At 30.3% G+C, this 21808-nt stretch overlaps 1 protein-coding gene across 1 annotated transcript in view; it reads right to left on the minus strand.

Moving 5' to 3' along the window:
* LOC131846737 (beta-3 adrenergic receptor-like) overlaps nt 1-18559 on the minus strand; it is an 83559-nt gene extending 65000 nt beyond the window's left edge. Inside the window, exon 1 of the mRNA XM_059196120.1 lies at nt 18473-18559. The gene's annotated coding sequence lies outside the window, so the exon portion shown is untranslated. The remainder of the gene's footprint in view (nt 1-18472) is intronic.
* Between the last annotated feature and the right edge of the window lie 3249 nt (nt 18560-21808).

A 21808-nucleotide genomic window follows, 5' to 3' on the forward strand; every position in this document is an offset into this window, starting at 1 on the left:
AACATCATGTATCATGTGACATGTGTGATACAACTCATGCGCTGTATTCCAAAGGACTAAAATGTCATGCTTTTATTGTGTAATTTCTCTGCCTAATCGCATCCTACAACCGAAACAGCTTTCAAAGCAAACTGCTTTTGACAGCTTGAGTTGGAGGTAAACTGTAAAGTCTGCCTCTGGTAATTTCGAAACATTGTCTTTTGAAACGACTGGAAAACCATAAACATAGCCGTCGTTAGGTTTCTCAGTAGAGAGTTTCTTAAATAAACGGGACTATTATCGCGGACATAAACAATAATAACCCAAACCTGGTCCACTTTGTCGTTATATTTAGAGCTGACATTTACCGGAATCGGTGTATTCCCGAGAGTAGGTCATATATGAATTAGTTCAGTTGAAGATAGACTTAATTCTAATTATTGTACTCGTTCACTGACACTTCGCTCAATATATACATTGCACACTTTACATTATAGTGTATAATAATAACCTTGGACAATCCACACAACACTATCTAGTTCCAAGTTAAGCAGAGCTTGTACTATGAGTACTATAAAACTGATATAAATACTTTTTTTAAATACATAAATAGAAAATACCCAGAGTAATACGTTAATATATACCTATATTATATATATACATATACATATCACACTCATTAGAACAAATGTTTGATGTAAATAGCTAAACCACCGAGGTAGTCAATTGTAGGTACATATGTGTATTATTTTTAAAATTGTAATCTACATTAAAAGATGAAACTACTTTGAGTGTATTTTTTGTGATTCGCCATGTCTTTTCCAAAACTGTAAGATTCTTGTGGCATAATTATAATAGTTATAATTACAGCTTTAGCTGTAATAGTTATCATATCAAACTTTTTTAAGAAAATGATGACTTCAAATTTGTGTTTCATTGTACCTTAGTGATGTAAATTATGTAGGTACATAACTATTTCTCTTACCGTACCCTAAATAGACAAATGATACAATCATGCAACTTTGTAGAGATATCTTTACTTTTTAATATATGAGAATCAAAACGCATAATGCAAAACCTGTTTAGTTTTACCCTCGATTTAAACGTTGCCACTATTTTTTAATTTACTGCTCAGTATTACTAAAATTAAGTAATAAAGATCATTTACTCGTATATATACTTAAGAAGTAACATAAAACACCGGAAAATGGTGCTTGCCGAAGTAGAACTTATGCGGCCTTATTACAAAAAGATAAATCTGGTTTAGCACTAGTAATAAACCATTCACCAATGTATTCCTTATTACAAAATGAAGTTTATCTCTAAATCGTGATTCGTCTATGGTCTAAAGTTAGACCTGCGATGCCCCTAGTTTAACAGTGGTCTAAATGCAAAAATACAAACTCCATTTTAAAAATTCTATTGTTAGTTGTAGTTTTTGGAAAAATATTTTAACCAAATAAAAATATATTAACTAAAAACATTTAAAGCAAATTTTACGACAATAAAAACATATAAAAGACGTTAATTGTTATTTTTTCACTCATTTGACTTTGAAATAGTCATCATTCGAACGATTCAATAAAAATATCTCGCCGTTCCTTTTCTCCGTATACTCCTACTTGTAATTTAAAACTGATTTTCAGCCTAATAGTACATTAATAAATATTATATATTAATGAAATAGTTATAATGAAGACATAGATAAATAGAAATAAATTTATTTTTAGTTTATACATTTTTCTTTGAACTAATATTATTTTTGATCTTTTCAGTTTTCTGGTAAAATGGAACGTAATTGTACGGTGACAGACATGAGTGACTGATTTCTGTATGGAATACATAATGAACGATTTAACTGTAGTACTAAGTAGTCCTCTGTTAGATCTGGATTCGTAATAATGTTAGGTTTATTCCAAGTATTAACTTTAGGAATGGTTTAAACCACGACCATTTAGAATCGTCCGAGTTTTAACAGATTTTTTGTAATAAGACCGATGGTGTTTAAGTCGTACTTAAATCTCTTACAGGTATTTTATTACTTTACAGTGGTATAGGAAATAAAGTGCTGTACCAGTTAAGCAGTCTATATTAGAGATATGTGGTATAATTATCTGTACAGGATTAGTCGTAAAAGATATACCAATAGGAAAGTGATAGCATTTAAGAAACTGAAAAACATTGCTCAAGAATTTAAATGCAAAAAATACAAAAAAATAAAGTCACAGATAACCAACCTACAAACTGTGTGGTCTCGTCAGAATGACTGTAATACTATTTCTTGTTGTGTTTACAATTGTGAGAATGAATATATGAAAATATTATGTTCAAATGTCTCTGTATAAAAAATATTTAATTCGATTTGACGGTCAGTTCTTCAGTTTAGTATACCAGTGCGAAGTCGTATTAATATACTTTTATAATTATATGTTATCACTTCCGCATTTTCGAGAGAAGCCAGTGACTCTGATAATATGAACAGCCCGGACGGACGAACGAAACAGACGAGTCATGCGTGTGTGATACATAATCATACCCCTAAAAATGGTAAGTGCTAGTGTTAAAAGGGATGATTATATCTCTATCTATATTCATTAGGCATAATATTATATTTTCTTATAATACGGTTCATACATATTGGTCGACAGTAAGGTGCGTTCCATCAGGTGAACTGGTCTACCAATCCAATTATACATTAAAACAACTATTAAAGCATGCAAGAAATAATATTGACATAATTGTTGCAAAAGAGTATAATTTGACGGCCTCGGTGGTCTAGTGATTTAGCTCAGCGGTAAACTTCCGATGGTCACGTGTTCGATTCCTCGTACGGCACAAATATTTGTATTCATCAGTATGATTGTTTGTATCGGTCTGGTTATTTTTTATATATATTATGTATACAATTATAAAAAAGAAGTATATATATACATACATACTATCTATTTGTATCAGTTGTCTAGTACACATAACACAAGCTCTGCTTTACTTGCTACTAAATAGCGCTGTGTGAATTGTCCTAAAAAAATATAAACGAAAAAAGAAAAAATCGTCATCATCGTAATAAGGCGATATTATTATTTATTATTTTCCTTTCAATTCTTTTATAATGTAGTCGATAATATTTTGTAGGTAATGTGAGAGACGCATACTGATACACAAATCAATCACCGGAACTATAAAGGCCAATCTGTATTCAGGGCACCAAGTCCCTTTTAGTTTTACGATCTCAATTGATTCGATCATAATTCTGTAATATTCACAAAAATAGTGACATAGAAAACTATATTATATATAATATAAGATTGGTAGTCTAGCAGTTTTGCACGACGCATTACTTCCGCAGTTCGATTCATCGCACGGTGCTAACATTTGTATGAATGATTATGATTGTTTGTATCTGGGTGTTTTCTATGCATATCAATTATCTGGTACCCATAACGCAAACTCTGCTTACTGTGGGACTAGATGGTGTTGTGTTAATTTTCCAAGGAAAAAATAGAGAGTATAACAACGTTTTTCCTATGAATATGTAATTTATTTTTATATGACTGGAATGGCAAATAACTAACGGTCCACTGGTAATGGCAATCGATGTCTATAGATGAACAAAAGTACAGACATGATGTTATCTGTGGTATTAGTCATATTCTTTGCTATTCCAGAGTGCTAAAATGCCACTGTGTTCTATAATTTCATTGCCACATCTGATACTCAAACCGAAATATAGCTTCTAAAGTGAATTGCTTGGCGACTAAATGAGTTATGGTGTTTGAAATCCAAAAATGAGTTCTTGTGTTCATTACTCTCACCTTTAACACTCTCTAATTATCATGAAACTTGGTATTTACTGAAATAATTGATACATATCATCACAAATTTTTGACACTTTTTGTAATAACACAGTTGAACTATTCATAAATTTATTATGCGATTGTACAACAGTTAAACAATATTCGTTTAAAAGAGAGGAATAGGTAAGTTTCTTGCTCATTCCTATTATTATGCTCATTCTTGTTGGCTGAATCTACTCTTTAAACAGGGTTATCAGTTGTTTTGTATTCTGCTGAAACAATCGATGTTTATGCACTTCACGCGGTGTATTAAAAATTATAAAGTATAAACGGCTTAGTCTTTTTTAATTATTCTACTTGATTATTTAAATGTCATCATGCATAGGATGGAATTTTAGTCTGATGTGTATCGAAATGTATGGGGCTGTTAAGGAAATAAGAAATTGCTATTAGCATAAAAGTAAAACGTAAATGAAAAAAAAATTGTTAAAATATTGTTATGTTAGCTAGTTGATGTTATGCAGGGGCAGTTTGTGTTATGCTCATAATAAATTGGTATTTTTTTTAATAAGAGCTGAGAACCCTAATTTAGAATGAGCGATCATGTGAAGTGTGCTGAATAAAGATTATTTCGATTTCTAATTGACCTTTTTATGAATAAAGGTGTCAATATCATCGAATCACGACAATGGTTTGTCTGACAATGTATTTATGATAGACGTTATTATTTCACCGCCAATTTATAGCTGGGGTGAGTTCGGCTATCGACTGGTAAATAATAGTCCCATACATATAAGTATACTAGATCATTATCGACGCGGACGTAAATAAATCGATATCATATTTGTATTGAGAGCGCCGCGCCGTGGCCGACTGGTTTAGTACCCCGATTTCTACCATTTTTAGTAGACTGTGTGGGTATATTTATAAGGGTGCTATTCTATAGGCAACTAATAGGCAAGGCATTTGAGTGTATACTATTCGTTTTATACTACTATACAGCTTGCTATCTAATATCACTTTTATATCTCTAATGGCAACTTGTGAGTGGTATAGCGTCATACGATCACATATCAACGTTCACCGAAAGTATATTTATATTTTGCTTATGGAAGAATATCTTGATTAACACATACAGAAATATATCGAAAGTGAAATTGGCGAAACATATAATAAAATATAGAAGTGAAATATAGTATTTGATTTTAAAATGTATTTATGAAATCTTCGATAGTATATTTCTGGTCCTATATTGGTGAAATGTGACCATAACCTATCTATCTACATCTACCATATATATATGTACACATATACATATAATATAATGAAAATATAACTCTCTGTACATGGAAGCTACTTATATCGATTATTAGGAAATTTTGTTAATGTAGTAGAACCCAAAACTTTCAATGCTATAGTTTATGAGTTTTTCTATGCGTTTGTGTACGCTAATTACAGAAACGGATTAACCGATTTGTAGCAATACCACTTACCATAATAAATTAGTGAAAACTAATTTATTACGGTAAGGTTCACTTGTGTTGTTTAATCCGAATCCTAAATCGCAGGCACAACTAGTTATAAGTTGGATATGTAAATATCACTATTACACTAATAAAAATAAATACGTACGTAATCAAGCATAGAGATCTAATTTAATATCGTTTAACCTAAAAAATCGTTATACTTCTACAATTGGATACTATTTTGGTCGGATATAAAATATAGGATCATAAAAGTCCTATTCGTTTATTCTTCTTACACATAAAATGTAAAGGTTATCCATCGATTTGCCCTAAAATAGGTACTAATAGTGGGTGACGGTAAAATTTAATACCCTCCAATGTTTCATAATATGACGAATTGATACCCAATATTATTTATGGTTATTACCTGCGATGTACTACATATGCCAAGCCGAAATATAAGAAGGTCGCAAAGACACATGACTTATTAATAAGACGTAAAAATGTATATTTACCAAATAGAAAAGGAGCACTCCATAAACCATATTTAAGGAAATTCATAGCGTTTATATTCAAAATATAGAGAGTAGAAATAAAAAAAGATAGAATTATACAAATGACTGCTTGCAAGTATGGATACCGTCGTATCACGTATTTCTACTTCCAAGCAGCTTGATTTGTAAGCTGTAATTCGGTTAAGAAGACATAACAAAGAAATTACATGTTACAGAAGCATTATGGAAACGAAACAACGAAATGGCAACATACAAGTGGTACCATGGGTGTCATATATGCTGTTCATATATGACATAATATATGTCATATATCATCATGCTGTTCAAGTATATAGGCAATTATTGCCACTTACCATCAACACAACATCAGGTCAACCACGAGTTTGTTTCATTCTTTTATTTCATTGTTTGTTAATCAAAAATATAACTGGTCAATTTTTTTTTGCTCCTTTTGATTACAGCTATTATTTGTTATTTAACAAGTCGACTATTTTGAAGTCATTCGCTTATAAAATCATTTGGCAATGCTTTTTCATTTTTAATGATATATCCTACCAACTCGTTGTGATATCAAACTAATTAATTAAAACATGAATATAAAACAGCCGCATGTATATTCTAAAGCCCTGAGATTTCATAATAGCATCACTTCTTTTAATAGCCACATAACTAAAACGATTTAATTTAGTACCCAACTATATTCATAGTCTCTGAATTATGCTTAACTTCTTTCAGTTCATACATAAATATTTTGACAAAATTGATGAATTGATAAACTGTAGAGAATTTATGATCTGTTTATACATTTTATTAATACTACTGCACCTATTACAATGCCATGAGTTGTCGGAAGACTCGTAAAAGGGAATAGACAAAAATCCGGGTCAAGTGCGAGTCGAACCCACTGCGTGTGAGTAATAATAGCATTCGTTTCCTGTTTTATATTTTTAGTACCATAGTTCAACTAAGAGATAGCGTTATAAATAACAGCCAAATAGTATCACAATTAGAGCAAAAAGAAACCCATATGGCGAGAGTTTATCTCTTCTTTTGCCTGCCCGCCATACCATTAATGCTCTAGTACTTTATTTTAAATTTGTGCTAGTTTCAAGTACCTAATGTTATATCCTGGACTATAAAAATATGAGTGAAATTATGAATGCATTTACGGTTATAAATATACAATAGGCATTGATTTATCTTTATTCCATGATATAGGGATGAAACAGTATATTATCTTCTTCCATCGGTCCCTGTAATATTGCCATGTCGTTTAAACAATCACTAATATGACACTGAACAGAACTGTATTTTTTTATTAAAAGGTTTGGGGTATTGCTAGTTATTTTAGACCTACAGCACTGCGACCACAAGTTCGGTACCTACACCAGTTAGGGTAGAATTTTCCACATAGAGGTCGTCCAGGCAGGGATTTATTTTATTATTTATTCTAAACTTCAAATGTATATACATATATTTGTTTTTTCGACACTGATACTAAAGTTACGATCAGTAATTATTTGTTACCTACCGCTTATACATAATCACTCTGAAATACATTAAATTATCATATCTGATTATAACATAGGGTTAGATTATTTGGATGGGTATATAAATTATAACTAATTTGACGTCAGTTATATTATTTCGATTTTAAATAATAATAATACACAAATGCAGTGTACTATAGGCGAACAGTGATACCGAGGTTACAACAAAATCGGAAAATACTGAAATAGTTCAGTTGTAAATCGAACATCCAATATTATGCAGCACGCGCTACAAACATCGGGCGTGTCGCGTGATGGACGCGATGCGACATAACCACTACGGAAGTTTTCCTAAGGACCTTTTTAGGACTTCTTAGTCAATATAAATGCAAACAATTTTCTCCGTCAAGTTCAGAAAACTACCTATTCTAAAATCTGTATTAATGTTATTGTTACGTTATGTGATATCTTTTTTATTCAGTTGAACACTTCGCTGATTTATATTTCGGTTTATATGTACTTCGTATAAGTTATATGTAATTCTCTATAATGATTGAATACAAAACTACGAACTAAACGTGACATGTTGAAATAGTCATTCAGTTTTCTGAAATATTCAAGAACACTGCACAATTTTAAAACAAAACAATTAAAAAAAGATGAATAAAATTAGTTCAGTCGATCTCAAGTTATATATAGATTACATATTATTTATAGTTACATTTATATATTGCTGTATCTCTAATGAAAAATCAATCTACAAACTTGCCAATTTTGTTCAAGTGCAACGACTACACAATAAATTGGATTCCAAAACAAATTTTATTGTGTCTAGACGTTAAGCACACAATACAATGTAGATAGGTATGTAGACGGACTGTAAACATGCACTAGTAAAATATACTATGTATTATATGTTAGAAACTTTTTCGAACATAACTATACAACTTTTGCTGTAGCTACTTAAGTAATTACCTACAGCCACATGGTGGGCAAGTTTTCTGCCGACATTCGTGTCCTACCGAGACCGAATATATGTAAACATATCTTCGTAACTGTTATCCCCGATGAGGTAGTTAGAGGTAGTCATCTGTTGATGACTCCGTGAATTCAACACTTAACATGTAAGCATTTCAAAGGGCCTATGTAATTTAATCTAATGGAATTCAAAATGGCAGGTGAATGAACTTACTATACCTATCGTCGGTGTATTCTACCGATTCTTATCGGTATTTCCATCATCCACGGCCTCGGTTTACCACAAATGATCACGGGTTCGATTCTCCAAACGGTGCTAACATTTATACTTATGAGTATGATTGTTTGTCTGAGTGATTTCTATCTATATTACATAAAGATTTATAAAAATCTAAGTATTTGTATAAGTTGTCTAGTAACCAAAACACAAGCTCTGCGTTGATTAGAATTAGATCACACTGTGGGAATTGTCTGGGGTTATTATTATTATTGTTATCATGATCGGAAAGTTAGTCATCAATATGTATCGATATATTTTTTGTTTTGGCCAGTTTCGAAATCGAGACCGTCAGGCGATATCGATCGACTATCCATAGAATGTTTTCCTTAAATATAAATCACAGGAATTCAAAAGACATCCATCGAAATAATTTAAAAATAAAACTGTAAAAAGTCATGTATATATATGAATAGAATTTCCCTCTATTAATTACTGTAGTACCAATTTCTATACCTTTTTTTCTAATACTAATGACAGTGAATGACTTAGCGCATTTCCTAAAGGAAAAACGGGTTTAAAGATATCATAAACGTAGCGATTGTGGCGTACAATGCTTTACCCATGACCCTGATGGTGTCAGGGTCTGTACCATACATATTTTATATCCCCAACTCGTAAACACGTGGGTGAGGTGACAAGTTAAATTTTAATATGTAGAACCTTCAGTGTTAAGAAATAAACAGTTTTGCCTTCCATCAAGGCTAAAAATACTCTATTGTAATGCCTAGTTATTTCAACCAACTACAAAAGAAGAGGGAGTTCTATATTTGTCTCTATTTATTTTTTATAAATGATTCTTAATATAGAAGTCAGTTGCGGACAGGTTTTAAATTTTCCTTTTTTTTGCTTGTTATAATTCTACTTCTCAAATTATTGTAATGTTGATTTATAATATACAAGCTGACCCGCGCAACATCATTCTTCAGACGTCTGCGCTTTATTTCCCCCCCTTTTTGCGATACTTTTCATTGCAGCTACGCTTCTATTAGTCATAGCGTAATGTTATAAAGCTATGCCTTCCTCGACAAATGGACTATCCAATACAAAGAATTTTTCAATTCGAACCAGTAGTACCTAAGATTAGCGCGTTCAAACAAACAAACAAACAAACTGAAGAGACTTTATAATATTAGTATATATTATTTACTTGCAGCTCAGAAATATTTTTTTCTATATTAGAGAGAGTTCCCTAATTTCCCTATTTAACAAATTTTCATCTATAAGGTTACTTAGCGGTATTTTTCATCACCGGAAAATTAGTCGGAAATGTCAGCCTAAAACAAAATAAAAATAAACTGTTGCAATTTTAAATCAGTGTCTACGATGTTTTTATATTTACAGCTTATTTTAATTATTTTATTTCCGATATGCGCACGATATATACATTTGTAATTTGTAATTACACCACATAGATATGGTGGTGTTTTTACAATATAAAAATATTAAATATTTCTTTTACATGTTTAGTACTTATTATACTATTACTATTATTCGTTTTCATCCTCGAGTTTATATTAAATAATACCAAAATATGTAATGATGAAATATTTATAATCTTTCTTCATTATATTATAGTCGTAAAAACGCAAAATATTAAATTTTCACATATTTTTTTGTTTCAAGGGCAATTATGAGCTTCTTCGCGTCCGGTTATCGATGTTCTAATAACTCAAATACCTAGTAGATGTAGTAAAAATAAACATATACAGTATGCACATGTATAATAGGTTCGATATATAATGTAATTAGACATTGAAAACTATTTATACATTAAAATAACGATTATAGATTCGTGCGCCGTGGACTAATGGTTTAATATCCTGACTTAGATCCCAAAGGTTGAATCTGGCCAATCAAAATATTTTTTATATCAGTTAATATATGATATAATGATAATTTATATAAATAATCTGTATATATATCTCTGTCTTAAAATATCATTATATCGCTTTTGCATAGCATAAGCATTTGCTTATGCTATATTAAGATTCTTTAAATAAATATTATTTCTATTTCTTATTTCTACTGAGCGTAGCTTCGAGAGTACATAGAAAGTAAGTCGTAAAGGTGTACTATAATTCCTATAATAAATAATCGCTCTTCATTATTATTAAGCTATAACATTGTCTATTACATAATTATGTACCGCATAGTCCATTGGTATTGAACCGTAATACTATGTTATCTGTGGTAATACACACCAAAAATTACAATAATTATTTTTATTATTATTGTAAATCGATAAGGTTGTGGAATAGGTACTTTATAAATGCGGGTCGAATTGGCAACAGTTTCATTAGTTATGACTTGAGCGCACGTTACGACTGTTTCTTTTCTTTAGTACTTCTTTACGTTAGTTTCCAAACTCGCCCTTAGCATACCTATCTAAGGTGCGCCATTAACTATTCAGTTGAATAGGCTGATATTTTTTTTTATAAACCAGATCGTTTATTATCACTAAAAAAAAATATTGTCACATGCAGGAATGCTAAATTTAGCTAATTTAAAAATCATTTTTTCATATAGGATATTTTAAAAAACATATATGTATATTTATCACTCTCCCCACGGTCCCATTCGTCTAATTACTGCAGATTAAAAGAGAGAGAAAATTAGAGAGAATTTTAACTATGTCAATTTTATTAGAAAATTAAATAACTTGTATATAAAGTTGTTTAATTGTCCAATATTCTTTACGTAATGTATGTCAGTCTGAAGTAATGTAGATATATTTCAAGCAGTCTTAGAATTTCTCTATTCGGTAGTGGTTCCAGAGTTTGCTTTATTTATAACAACTCTTTTTGTTATTAGATAGTATAATAGTTACCTATACAATTATTCCCCAATTTTTTTCTGTACTCATATAGGGTAAATATAAAACTGAAATATTACACTGTTTTTTAAACATACAATGTAAAGAGACTTACTAAGATCGATGAAACGATACGGCCGCTCCGACATGACCCGGGTACTTGTAACAAAATAGACAATAATATGCGAAAATACTTGAAATGGGTTAGAAACAAGGTGAATGGTAAATCGATGTGAATTCATCAAGGTTTGTGTGCAAGAGGATAGCGTTTATACATATGGGTTCGACACTTTGTTATCCGCTGTCATAAACAAAAAAGGAAATAAATAACGTGTAGTAATAGTAAAAACAATGATAATCTACGCATACGTGTACAAACTTTACTTTATTATATATATAGTTATAATAACTAACACCGCACTTCGTACCCGGTTTTTAACTCAAATCAGAAATAGAAATAGATTTTTTTTATTCAAATAAGATTAAATTTAAGCAGCTGTAAATACTTATTTTTTTAATTTAGCACTCACTCTGAAAACGTTCAAATCACAAGAAGAAAGAGAAAGAAACTTGCGTGTTGTGTGTGGTGTTTAAAAATAAATTGTGTGAATACAAACTACATTAAGTCTATTCAGAATTTAACCCGTTAAGAGAGATATTTTAAACAATCAGATGTTCCAATGACTGCTTGCTTTTTATACATAAAAAATATCGTATGATAGTAAACAGACAGGCGTACATTGCATTATATATGCTATATTATCTTATCTATGGTAATAATAAGTTTGGAAGTTGATAATGGTTTAAAACAATACAAAATAGCTTTTAATTAAACATGAATTCAATTTAAAATTAATTGTAAACTATTCCGCATTGATTTGAACTATTTCGTATTTAGACCCATGCCGTACAAAAAATGCCCCAAAGGAGAATTAACCCTGACAAGCGGGTAATGGATTTTATGAAAGTTCCCCGACTTTTACTGTCGAGAAAACACATTTTAATGTTACGTCAAGTGCCTGGTCTAACTCTTTGTTATCATTTAATAAATTTTAACAACTTAGAAGGAAATGTGTCTAATACAAAACAAATCAAACATTGTACGAAATGCCATTGGTAAAACTATAAGATTTCATTTTTAATTATTAGTTTTGTTTGTTCTTTATTTTTGTTCAATAAATAATAACGTCAATTATAAATTATAATGTTCATGAATATACAACATATTAATTCTATCACTTTTACTTTAATCTGGGTTTTGCCCATGATTTTGTTAGCATTACAGACTCTAGGAGTCCGTAAAGCTAATGCTGTAACTCCAACGAATGGTAAGAAGTTCGTCCCTAGACAGTGTGATCAAAATGTTTGATTGATTTAGGACTGATACGGCATTATACTTTATAATTATAAATATTTGGATTTACTAGTGCTACTTAGACAAGTATTTAAAAGTGTTGGCTTCATTAATACGTGGTAAATTAAAGAATAAAATACTTACCTTGGCCTAGATTAATACAAAACACCGTATACCCGAACTCAATCCGTCGTTCCAGCAAACACTTGAAATTTTCCTGCATTGTCTACATGCATTGCCGCATAGTAATCCGAGGCCACCGTTTTCCGATTTTCAGCCAGTATTGTATAGATTTTTCAGAGGGAAATTTCGTATAAAGTCGTCTACGTGTATTTATCTGTCTAGCTTAGCCAATTCTGCCAATAGAGTAGTTTAAAAGCTGTGTTCTGGTTTGAAAGATGTATGCTAAAATTACTACAGGGTATGTGCAAAGTTGCTTTTCACATCACAGATAACATGGGGCATTTTTAACGACTAAGGTTTCTTGAAGTCTATTATGGATTATATAATAATAATTTTATATGAAGAGAAATTAAGGTCGCTGATGGTAAAGACGCATATTTCAAAAACAGACAATAATAATAGAACAAAGGAAAAAATATATAAACAAATATAAATACAATTATCATATAAACAAGATGCGTTATGAACAGGTCTCAAAATATTTTGTGATTCCTGTGCAATTACGTTGTTTACCATTCCAAATACATAAAAAATATAATGCTTATCGTTTCAACGTCATCCAAGTATACTAAGAAATCCCTGAAATAACTATAAGATGGGATCTAACGGAAGCAACGGGAAATCGCTCGTTATTATATGGTTAAGAATGATGAGACCACATAGACCATAACATATAGAATCTATCGTTGTTCTCCCATAAAACACTCATTCAACCAGGAAATTATAAATCAATCTATAGATCTACTTCATTAACGTCTGAAGGTCACTGCAAACTAAAATAAACGTGATGATAATCTGTCTACTTTGAGCACTATTTAAAATAGACTTCTTTCCTAGTTGTCGTAGTCGAGTTACGTTAGGTGGACCGATTGGGCATACTATAATATAGTAAAAGACAATGATGCCTACCTTATCCGTCATACTAGTGTCACCAGTGCTACTTGTAGGGACTGCTCTACTCTATATAACTATTAGGAACTTTAATTAATAGTAATCATTTGTATGTTTATATTCTGTAACGGTAATTTGTAATTACTTGTAAATAAACTTTTGTTTCAAAGAGTTTTTTTTGTTTTATTACTTCGGCTGAAGCTATGTCACAAATAGAGTGTTAAAAAATTGTATTTTAATAGAGTGTAATGACTATTTCAATAACTTCTATTCGCAATAAATAATATTCTTGCCTAAAATCTGCCATATTCTCTGATGCTATAGGTTTGAATATTTGACACAACCCGTAAATTCATTTTACATAACATACTGGTAATAACATCAAATTTGTAAAATTAAATTGTCACGAATGATATCATTTTAATAATTTCTAAAATGCATTTTTTATTCTATAAATATTAATTACAAATATATCTAAGTCATACAGCCTTCAGTTCAGTTAGTTAAGTTTTGATAAAATCTTTCAAAATTGTTTTATCAATGTTTTCATTTATTATATAAATGACCCATGATAAATCAAAAAAAGTTTTAATCAAAGTAGTTCTACAAAAACAAATTGTGACAAGCCAAGGTTCGACCACGAAAGTAGGAAACATGAGAGTGGATGAATCGAAACTTATTTCCCCATGGTATCCATATATCGGACTCGTATCGAATCATATGTAAAGTTTATAACATAATCATATATTCATAACAAGATCTACTAATAATTACATTGAACAAATATAGATTAATTAGCAGAATCATAGTTACAAAATTTTTAAATAATTTCTGAAACAACTCAACATATAGCAATAGAAGATACACTGCACCCTTCCAAAGCCGAAATAAAACCACAAATAAGAAAATTATACTAAAATGTACAAAAGTCATTATATTTTGAAACTTATGTAACTGAAAATAAGTGTATACAAGTATATATGTATACATTTTCGTAAGTCTACATAAGATAGTCAGTACTACGGTACTATAAGAGTTCGACCGTGACCGCGCACAATCGATTTATCAAAACCATTCCTGAGGTGGGTAACGTGTATTTACCCATACGATGCCACGTATGAAACTTAACAGACCAACAGTTTTTTTTAATTTTATACAACGAAACATTTATACATGTTTATGTTTAGAGTTTAACGGACATGAATGCACACAAGCAAAAGATACACCTACGGAATTCAGAATTCTACATCAAAAATCTTATAACCTATCTTCCTGAATCTACATCTATTTAAATATAGATAACGAAAAGGTATATCTTTTGCTCCTGTGCATTTATATCCACTAAATTCTAAACACAAACGCTAAATTATCTAGGAATTACATAACATGAAATTTAAAAACTACGACACGACATTTATATTAGAGAGTTTTACAAGCGCACGTTCTATCTAAAATGACGGCCTCGGTGGTCTAACGGTTTAGCACACCGCTTCACATCCGATGATCGCGGGTTCGAATCCACGCACAGTGCAAACATTTGTGTTCATGAGTATGATTGTATGTATCGGTCTGGGTGTTTTCTATGTATAATATGTATGTATATACAAAAAAAATATCAAAGTATTTATATAAGTCGTCTAGTATCCATAACACAAGCTCTGCTTACCGTGGGACTAGATGGCACTGTGTTATTTGTCCAAGGTTATTTATTTAAATACATTTTGAAACGTGTAAAGTATTTTTATTTATTTCCATAATACACATAGAACGACGGTAAGTTTAGGCAATAGTGTTCAATTATTAGAACTCTATTAGTATATAAATGTTACATATTGCAAATATTTTTACAACTTTATAACCATTAACGACATGCTACGCATGCATTTTGCCTTTATTTTTATTCTAACTAACAGAAAACTATATACCTTGCTATAAAATCTTGTTAACTGTAGCGAGCAGCATGTTTCTTGTTTTTTATTGACAGCTTGATAAAGTCAACATCTATTGTTAAACAAGAAAATATTTTTATACCACCTAGAAAATAGAGATAAGTTATGTCTATTTTCTTTAGATTAACAATATTCTATGACCGTCTGCGTGATTACAATATATATATATATATATATATATGACTTTACCTGTCTAAAATATTAAGATCCGTTAAGCTGTTTAATTGTAAAACGGTGACAAAGAAACTAATAGACACATTTGTAATTAGTATGGATTCTTGAAACTAGTATGAAATATTTTAAAATAAATATTGAAATGATCGAACTTAGAAAAATTGAAGGAATTTTATTTTATTGTTAGTTGTACAATTCATCATACTTAAAAAAAATATCGTTTCTGTTTCAATAAAACGATTTTGTAATAAAAACAAAAAGCTCAGTAGCAACCGTATCTAATTGATTATTTGCCTACGTTAAGAAAATATTATTAAATATGAATTTGATTTCATACTTCGACTAAATGTGTGCGCAAACCCTAAATGGCTATTTGTGTATGTTAAATATATTTAATGCGCGGAAGCCTTATAATTAATGTTTGGCAAGCAGGCCCAAACGGAATTTCATACGACATCCGAAGCGCGTATCACGCACTTTTGTTTGTCGATACAAATTTAATTATGATCTCATAATCTACAGGTATAGAACTCAAGGAACGATGTAACATGACAGTTAATATTTTATGTTTATTTTACGTGATATAAAAGGGATGAGTTTATTGTTTATGGATTATTGGACATTAACGCTTTTAAATGTTGTACTGGCTGTAAAAAACAAGGACAATGGAAGGAATGTTTTTTTAATTAATTGGAATGGTAGAAAATCAGACGGTGTAGGCCGTCTGATTTTTTACCATTCCAATTAATTTCAATTAAAATAATGTTTTTTTCATTCCAATTATATTCCATGTTATTCCATTCCCATTAAATTAATGTTGTCTTGTGACACCCATGATTTCGTGAATATATTGCTATTTCTGAAAACTAAATTTACGGCCCCGTCTATGTAACTTCAAACTGAAACATAGCTTTCAAAGTGAAAACGCGGAAATAAAGAAAATAAAAGAGATATGATAATATTTTAAATAAAGAAGCAATTTAAAATTTCCATTAGGTACAATATACATTTTTTTTGTTACCAGAAGATCACAAGAAATTAATCCAAATTTCATCGAATTTCAATACAACAATTGAACACTCAAAAGTGATACTCGTGTAGTCCCAAAGCTCTCACTAACAATTGTAAGCTCTAATAATCTCAACGCTTGTATCCATCGGTCGGGTACTTTTGTGCTAAAAGTCTGTAATACTGCCATTGTGTACGATATTTTTATAGATTAACTACCTAATTCTGACGATTTTATCTGCTTGGAGTCCATTATCTGCGTTCTTATGGGATTTTCGGCAAATCTCAAGTCAGCGCTTCGCTTGTATTATATTATAACATAATACATGGTATCAATGTACAAAATTGTTTTACTTAATCCAACAATTATTATTTTAGATTTATCAGTCAGTCAATGTAAGTCTTTATACATGGATTTTTTTATGTAATTGTAATTGTTTTATACTATAAGTCGCCGCCGCTATCTGTTCGCTTGTATATTTTAAATTACGCAACGGATTTTAATGCAGTTTTCAGCAATAGATGTAATGATTCAAGAGGAAGGTTTACATGTATAATACATGTGTATTATAATATAGAACGATATGAGGAATTCAAAGTTTTGTAATGCATACGTGCAAAGCCGAGACGGGTCGCTATTATCCTATAATTTTACTACCTTATGCCTAGGCACAGTTCACAAACCAAGCTGAAATAGGTAAGACTGAGGTATAGCTAATAGCTATGCAGACAACGTTTTACAAAGTCTACCCTGGTAACTATATCTCAATTTTATCACTGCCACCACAGGAAGGTACAATACACCAAATTGTAATGACCACCAAGTCATAAGTTGTTGTGTGACAACTATGGTCCTGTTTTCTATGTTTTTCTATATCACTAAAATAATCAAAATTTTATGGTACCTCCAATTAAAATAACAATGGCACTGAATGAAAATTTTCATAGTGATTTTTAATTATTAATAATTATATATTTTTGTTATCTTAATGATAAAAAAAAAGAAAGAAAATATTCCATTCTTTTTCAATCATTTTAAACAGTATTTTTTTATGTTATTTAGAAGACATTTAATTTTATTATTAATTATTTATATAATATATACATACACTAATATAGTGTAATAAAATTTGCCTCTGATTTCATTTAAACTAGTTTTATTTGTTATGGCAATATTTATAAAAAATAAAGTATAATGGTTATTAGAAATAATGTTTCTGTATTAATTATATAAAATATTAATATTTTTCATATAGCGGAAAAATAGAAAGTTTTGAAACGAGATAAACTTCATAAGAACTTCTATAAAACTGACTTCTAATTAGTATCTCAACTATGCAACTATTTAAATAATTAAAAATCCAGCGTTTGATAACATTTCCTAACTTTAATCCCTCATGCGCCTTTATCTAACATTTTAACTTAAACTTCACTGACCTTAAATTTAGGGCCTGCCCTTAGAGGCCGTTTAGCACAAAGAAACTGGCGAGCTGTTTCAATTTGTGCGAGCTAATGTATAATTCACGCTATTTACCTAAGTTCCCAATGCTGTGGGCAACTCCACAGCTGACACCGTCAAAACTTAATACTTCAAATTACCTGTAAGAATTTAATCCGATTTGTCACCGCAAGCATGAAAAAACTCACTGAGAAAGAATAACTCACAAGTCCATAATCTAAGTCACAAGTCGTCTTTTCTCACAAACTTTCAAATTTGAATTTCGAATCACATGTTCGGAGTTGCGCGGCGCCGTGTGGGGCGGGCGGACGACCGCCCGTAGACACTGAAAGTAACTGACTGAATACTGTACTGAAAGCATCGCCACTGACGTTTTTTCAATGCTGAAGTTTTTATTTGTATTAAAACGAAATATTTAAACGGGTATGGCTATAAAAAAATATACATTTTTAGTTTTTAAGAATGCAAGCTTTGTATTGAGTTTATTAACCTCACTGCACTTATTGTCAAATTTATAAAATAACTTATATATTCCAAAAGATGGACATAATATTTATAGAAGTATTGTGTATTTTAAAATATTCAAATTGGCTAGGGTTCAAAATTGTTTCAGGTATATAGTAAGTAGGTATTATTTCGTTTCAATTTTTTTGGCAATTGGTCGCCTAACAATAAATGACTCAACAATCTCATAAAATACTCTATGGTAAAAATACAAAGAGAATTAATAATCCATAAATTCTCCCAAAAACGAAATCTAACATGATTGCGAGTAGTTAATGCCACAGGACAATTAGTACATAATTAAGTTATTACATTAGAATTTTTTGCTATTTTTAATAAAAATATGTGATTAGTTACGGTATGTACCACATGGCCATTAAACTTAAACTATCCGACTCTTGAAAAAGAAAACTAATATTTCTTAAAGCTCTGTAGAGGATAATCTTCAGAAACAATGCATTGTGCATTCTAAGAACAAACACATACATCATTAGGAACCTTATGCTTACCGCTACTTATGTGAGTCACAATCTGTTTGTAATCTTCTTACCGCTTATATACTTGCATATAGGCAATGGTTACCATTTTACATCAAATGGACCGTCAGATTATTTACCAATCTACTCAAGTAAACAAAATTAGAGAATTAGAATAAAATTAAAAAAAATAGATGCATTCATTTCATTATTATTGAATTGAGAACGGCCAATAGCCAAAGTCTTAATAAAATAAATTATAAAAAATATGTGTGACATTTATTACTTCTAATTCTTAGAGAGACAGTTTTGAGTGAATGTTTTGTAGGTGGTTTTATAATATTTAATTTGCAATTGGCACGTGGTAAGTAGTAAACCACTTATTTCTTTAAATATGTATGTATGTAACAAAATCAGGAAAGTAGTCAATAGTATGTACCTGGACGCATATATTACCATGTTCGATACGAATTATTAATACTCATTAACAAAACAAGATTAAGTATATAAATTTGAATAGAAATAATTGAACAATAACATATTTAACACATTTTCTAAGTATTCAATTTGTCAGGCGTAAGTGACAACTTTTTTATTTGAATTTTTGAGTTTAAAGTAACCCCCCGTGACAGTGAATATTATTTTGTTTCTAGAAGTAAAAAGTATCTGCATAGTTTTTAATTTATTATTAATTAATTGCTTATTTTCCTAATCTGAAATCGAATCAATAGAGTAGATAAATTATTTCTGTTTTAATGAAATATTTTAGAGAGGCAGCCTTCAAAATAAAAAGACTAAATCAGTGAAGTGAGAGAAAAAACCAAATCAAACTATCCAGTAGGCACCTAAACACTATGTAAATAATATATATAACCTTTATTTTAAAACAATAAATGTATTTTATGCATCTGTAAAATGCATTTATTTCTACATCTAAAAATAAAAGAACTCGATAAAAATTGTAGTTTTAAATGTTAAATGGATTATATCTCTAGGGCCCGTCTTGTTATTCCCACTTGCTGTTTGCAGGTGCTATAAAATTTAGCGTGATCTGAATATATTTCAGTCCCATGTTACTTCTTTAATAAAAATGCTATTTTAAATGTTCCACTGAGGTAATATATTCTATCCTAGAACAATGCAATACAGAATCTAAATATATATAACTCAAAGGTGACTGACATAGTGATCTATCAACGCACAGCCCAAACCACTGGACGGCTCGGGCTGTAATTTGACATGCCGGTAGATGTTATGACGTAGGCATCCGCTAAGAAAGGATTTTGATTAATTCTACCCCCAAGGGGATAAAATAGGGGATGAAACGTTATATTAAACTTTGTCAATTTTAAACCGATCGGGCTGAGATTTTGCATGCATAAAGCTACTATGACGTAGGCATCCCCTAAGAAAGGATTTTGATAAAGTCCACCCCTAAAGGGATAAATTAACGCGAGTGAAGCCGCGAGCAAGTAATTAATATTGGTAAAAGTATTTATAAATTACTATTAACATCATATATCGACAATGGATATCAACTTCTAATTTAAAACTAAAATAGCAATTAGGTATCCTATAATAAAATTCAAAATCCATCAATTTAGTAAAATATACCAATGCAATGATGAATTGATGACCTATTTCTGTCAGTCATTCAGCGTTTAATTTCCTCAGGTATTCACGAATAGAGTTAATGTTGTTTCGAAGTGAAATACGTATATTCTATAATAGTTCTTTTACATTACAGCTATTTATGACTCAATACTGTATTCAAATTATAATTGTAAGCTCTTTATTTACACATACTGTTATTATACTCAAATTGGTGTAGATATATATAAAATTTTAAGTGTCTCTGTGTATTTTCAAATTAACAACTTTTCACTAAATGCGTGTGAAACTATATACGGAACTTAGATCCAAAACTTAATTTAAAAATGTTTTTGGCCGTCTTCCTGTTTATTCTTGCTAATCTCTGAAACGGCGCGACTTATTGTTCTTTGATAATGGTGAGACTTTCACTCCAAGATAGCTAATATTATAGAGAGTTACTTATATTACTTTTATTTTAAATTTATTTTTATTTTAGTAAAAAAAAAATATTCCACGCGTACGGACCCTCTAAAATTTGTGTCATATTGTTTATTATTATACGGACATCATAAAACAGTAAATTTATAATAATTTAATTTGATAATAGAGTATGTATTGGTAAATATTATCTGCTAATGCTTATATATTACTTAAATTCGCAAAAATTCCATGTGAATCGACGGAGCTAATTACTAGATGCAATTTGACACTTCTATCTTGTATTAGTAATTTTATTAATAAGATTTTTTGTATTATGGTGATAAAAAAATGTTCATAGAACCGTAATCCTTGTACATCGCGTATAATGGGTTGGTATTTACTCATATCCTCTGAAACAATCAAAATTACATAGGTACTGGTTTGTTTCGGTGTGTCCTCCATCAGAACGCATACGAAATGAGT

This window comes from Achroia grisella, unplaced genomic scaffold, assembly GCF_030625045.1.
Source record: "Achroia grisella isolate CSIRO2021 unplaced genomic scaffold, CSIRO_AGI_Agris_v1 utg512, whole genome shotgun sequence".
Taxonomy (NCBI): Eukaryota; Metazoa; Arthropoda; class Insecta; order Lepidoptera; family Pyralidae; genus Achroia; species Achroia grisella.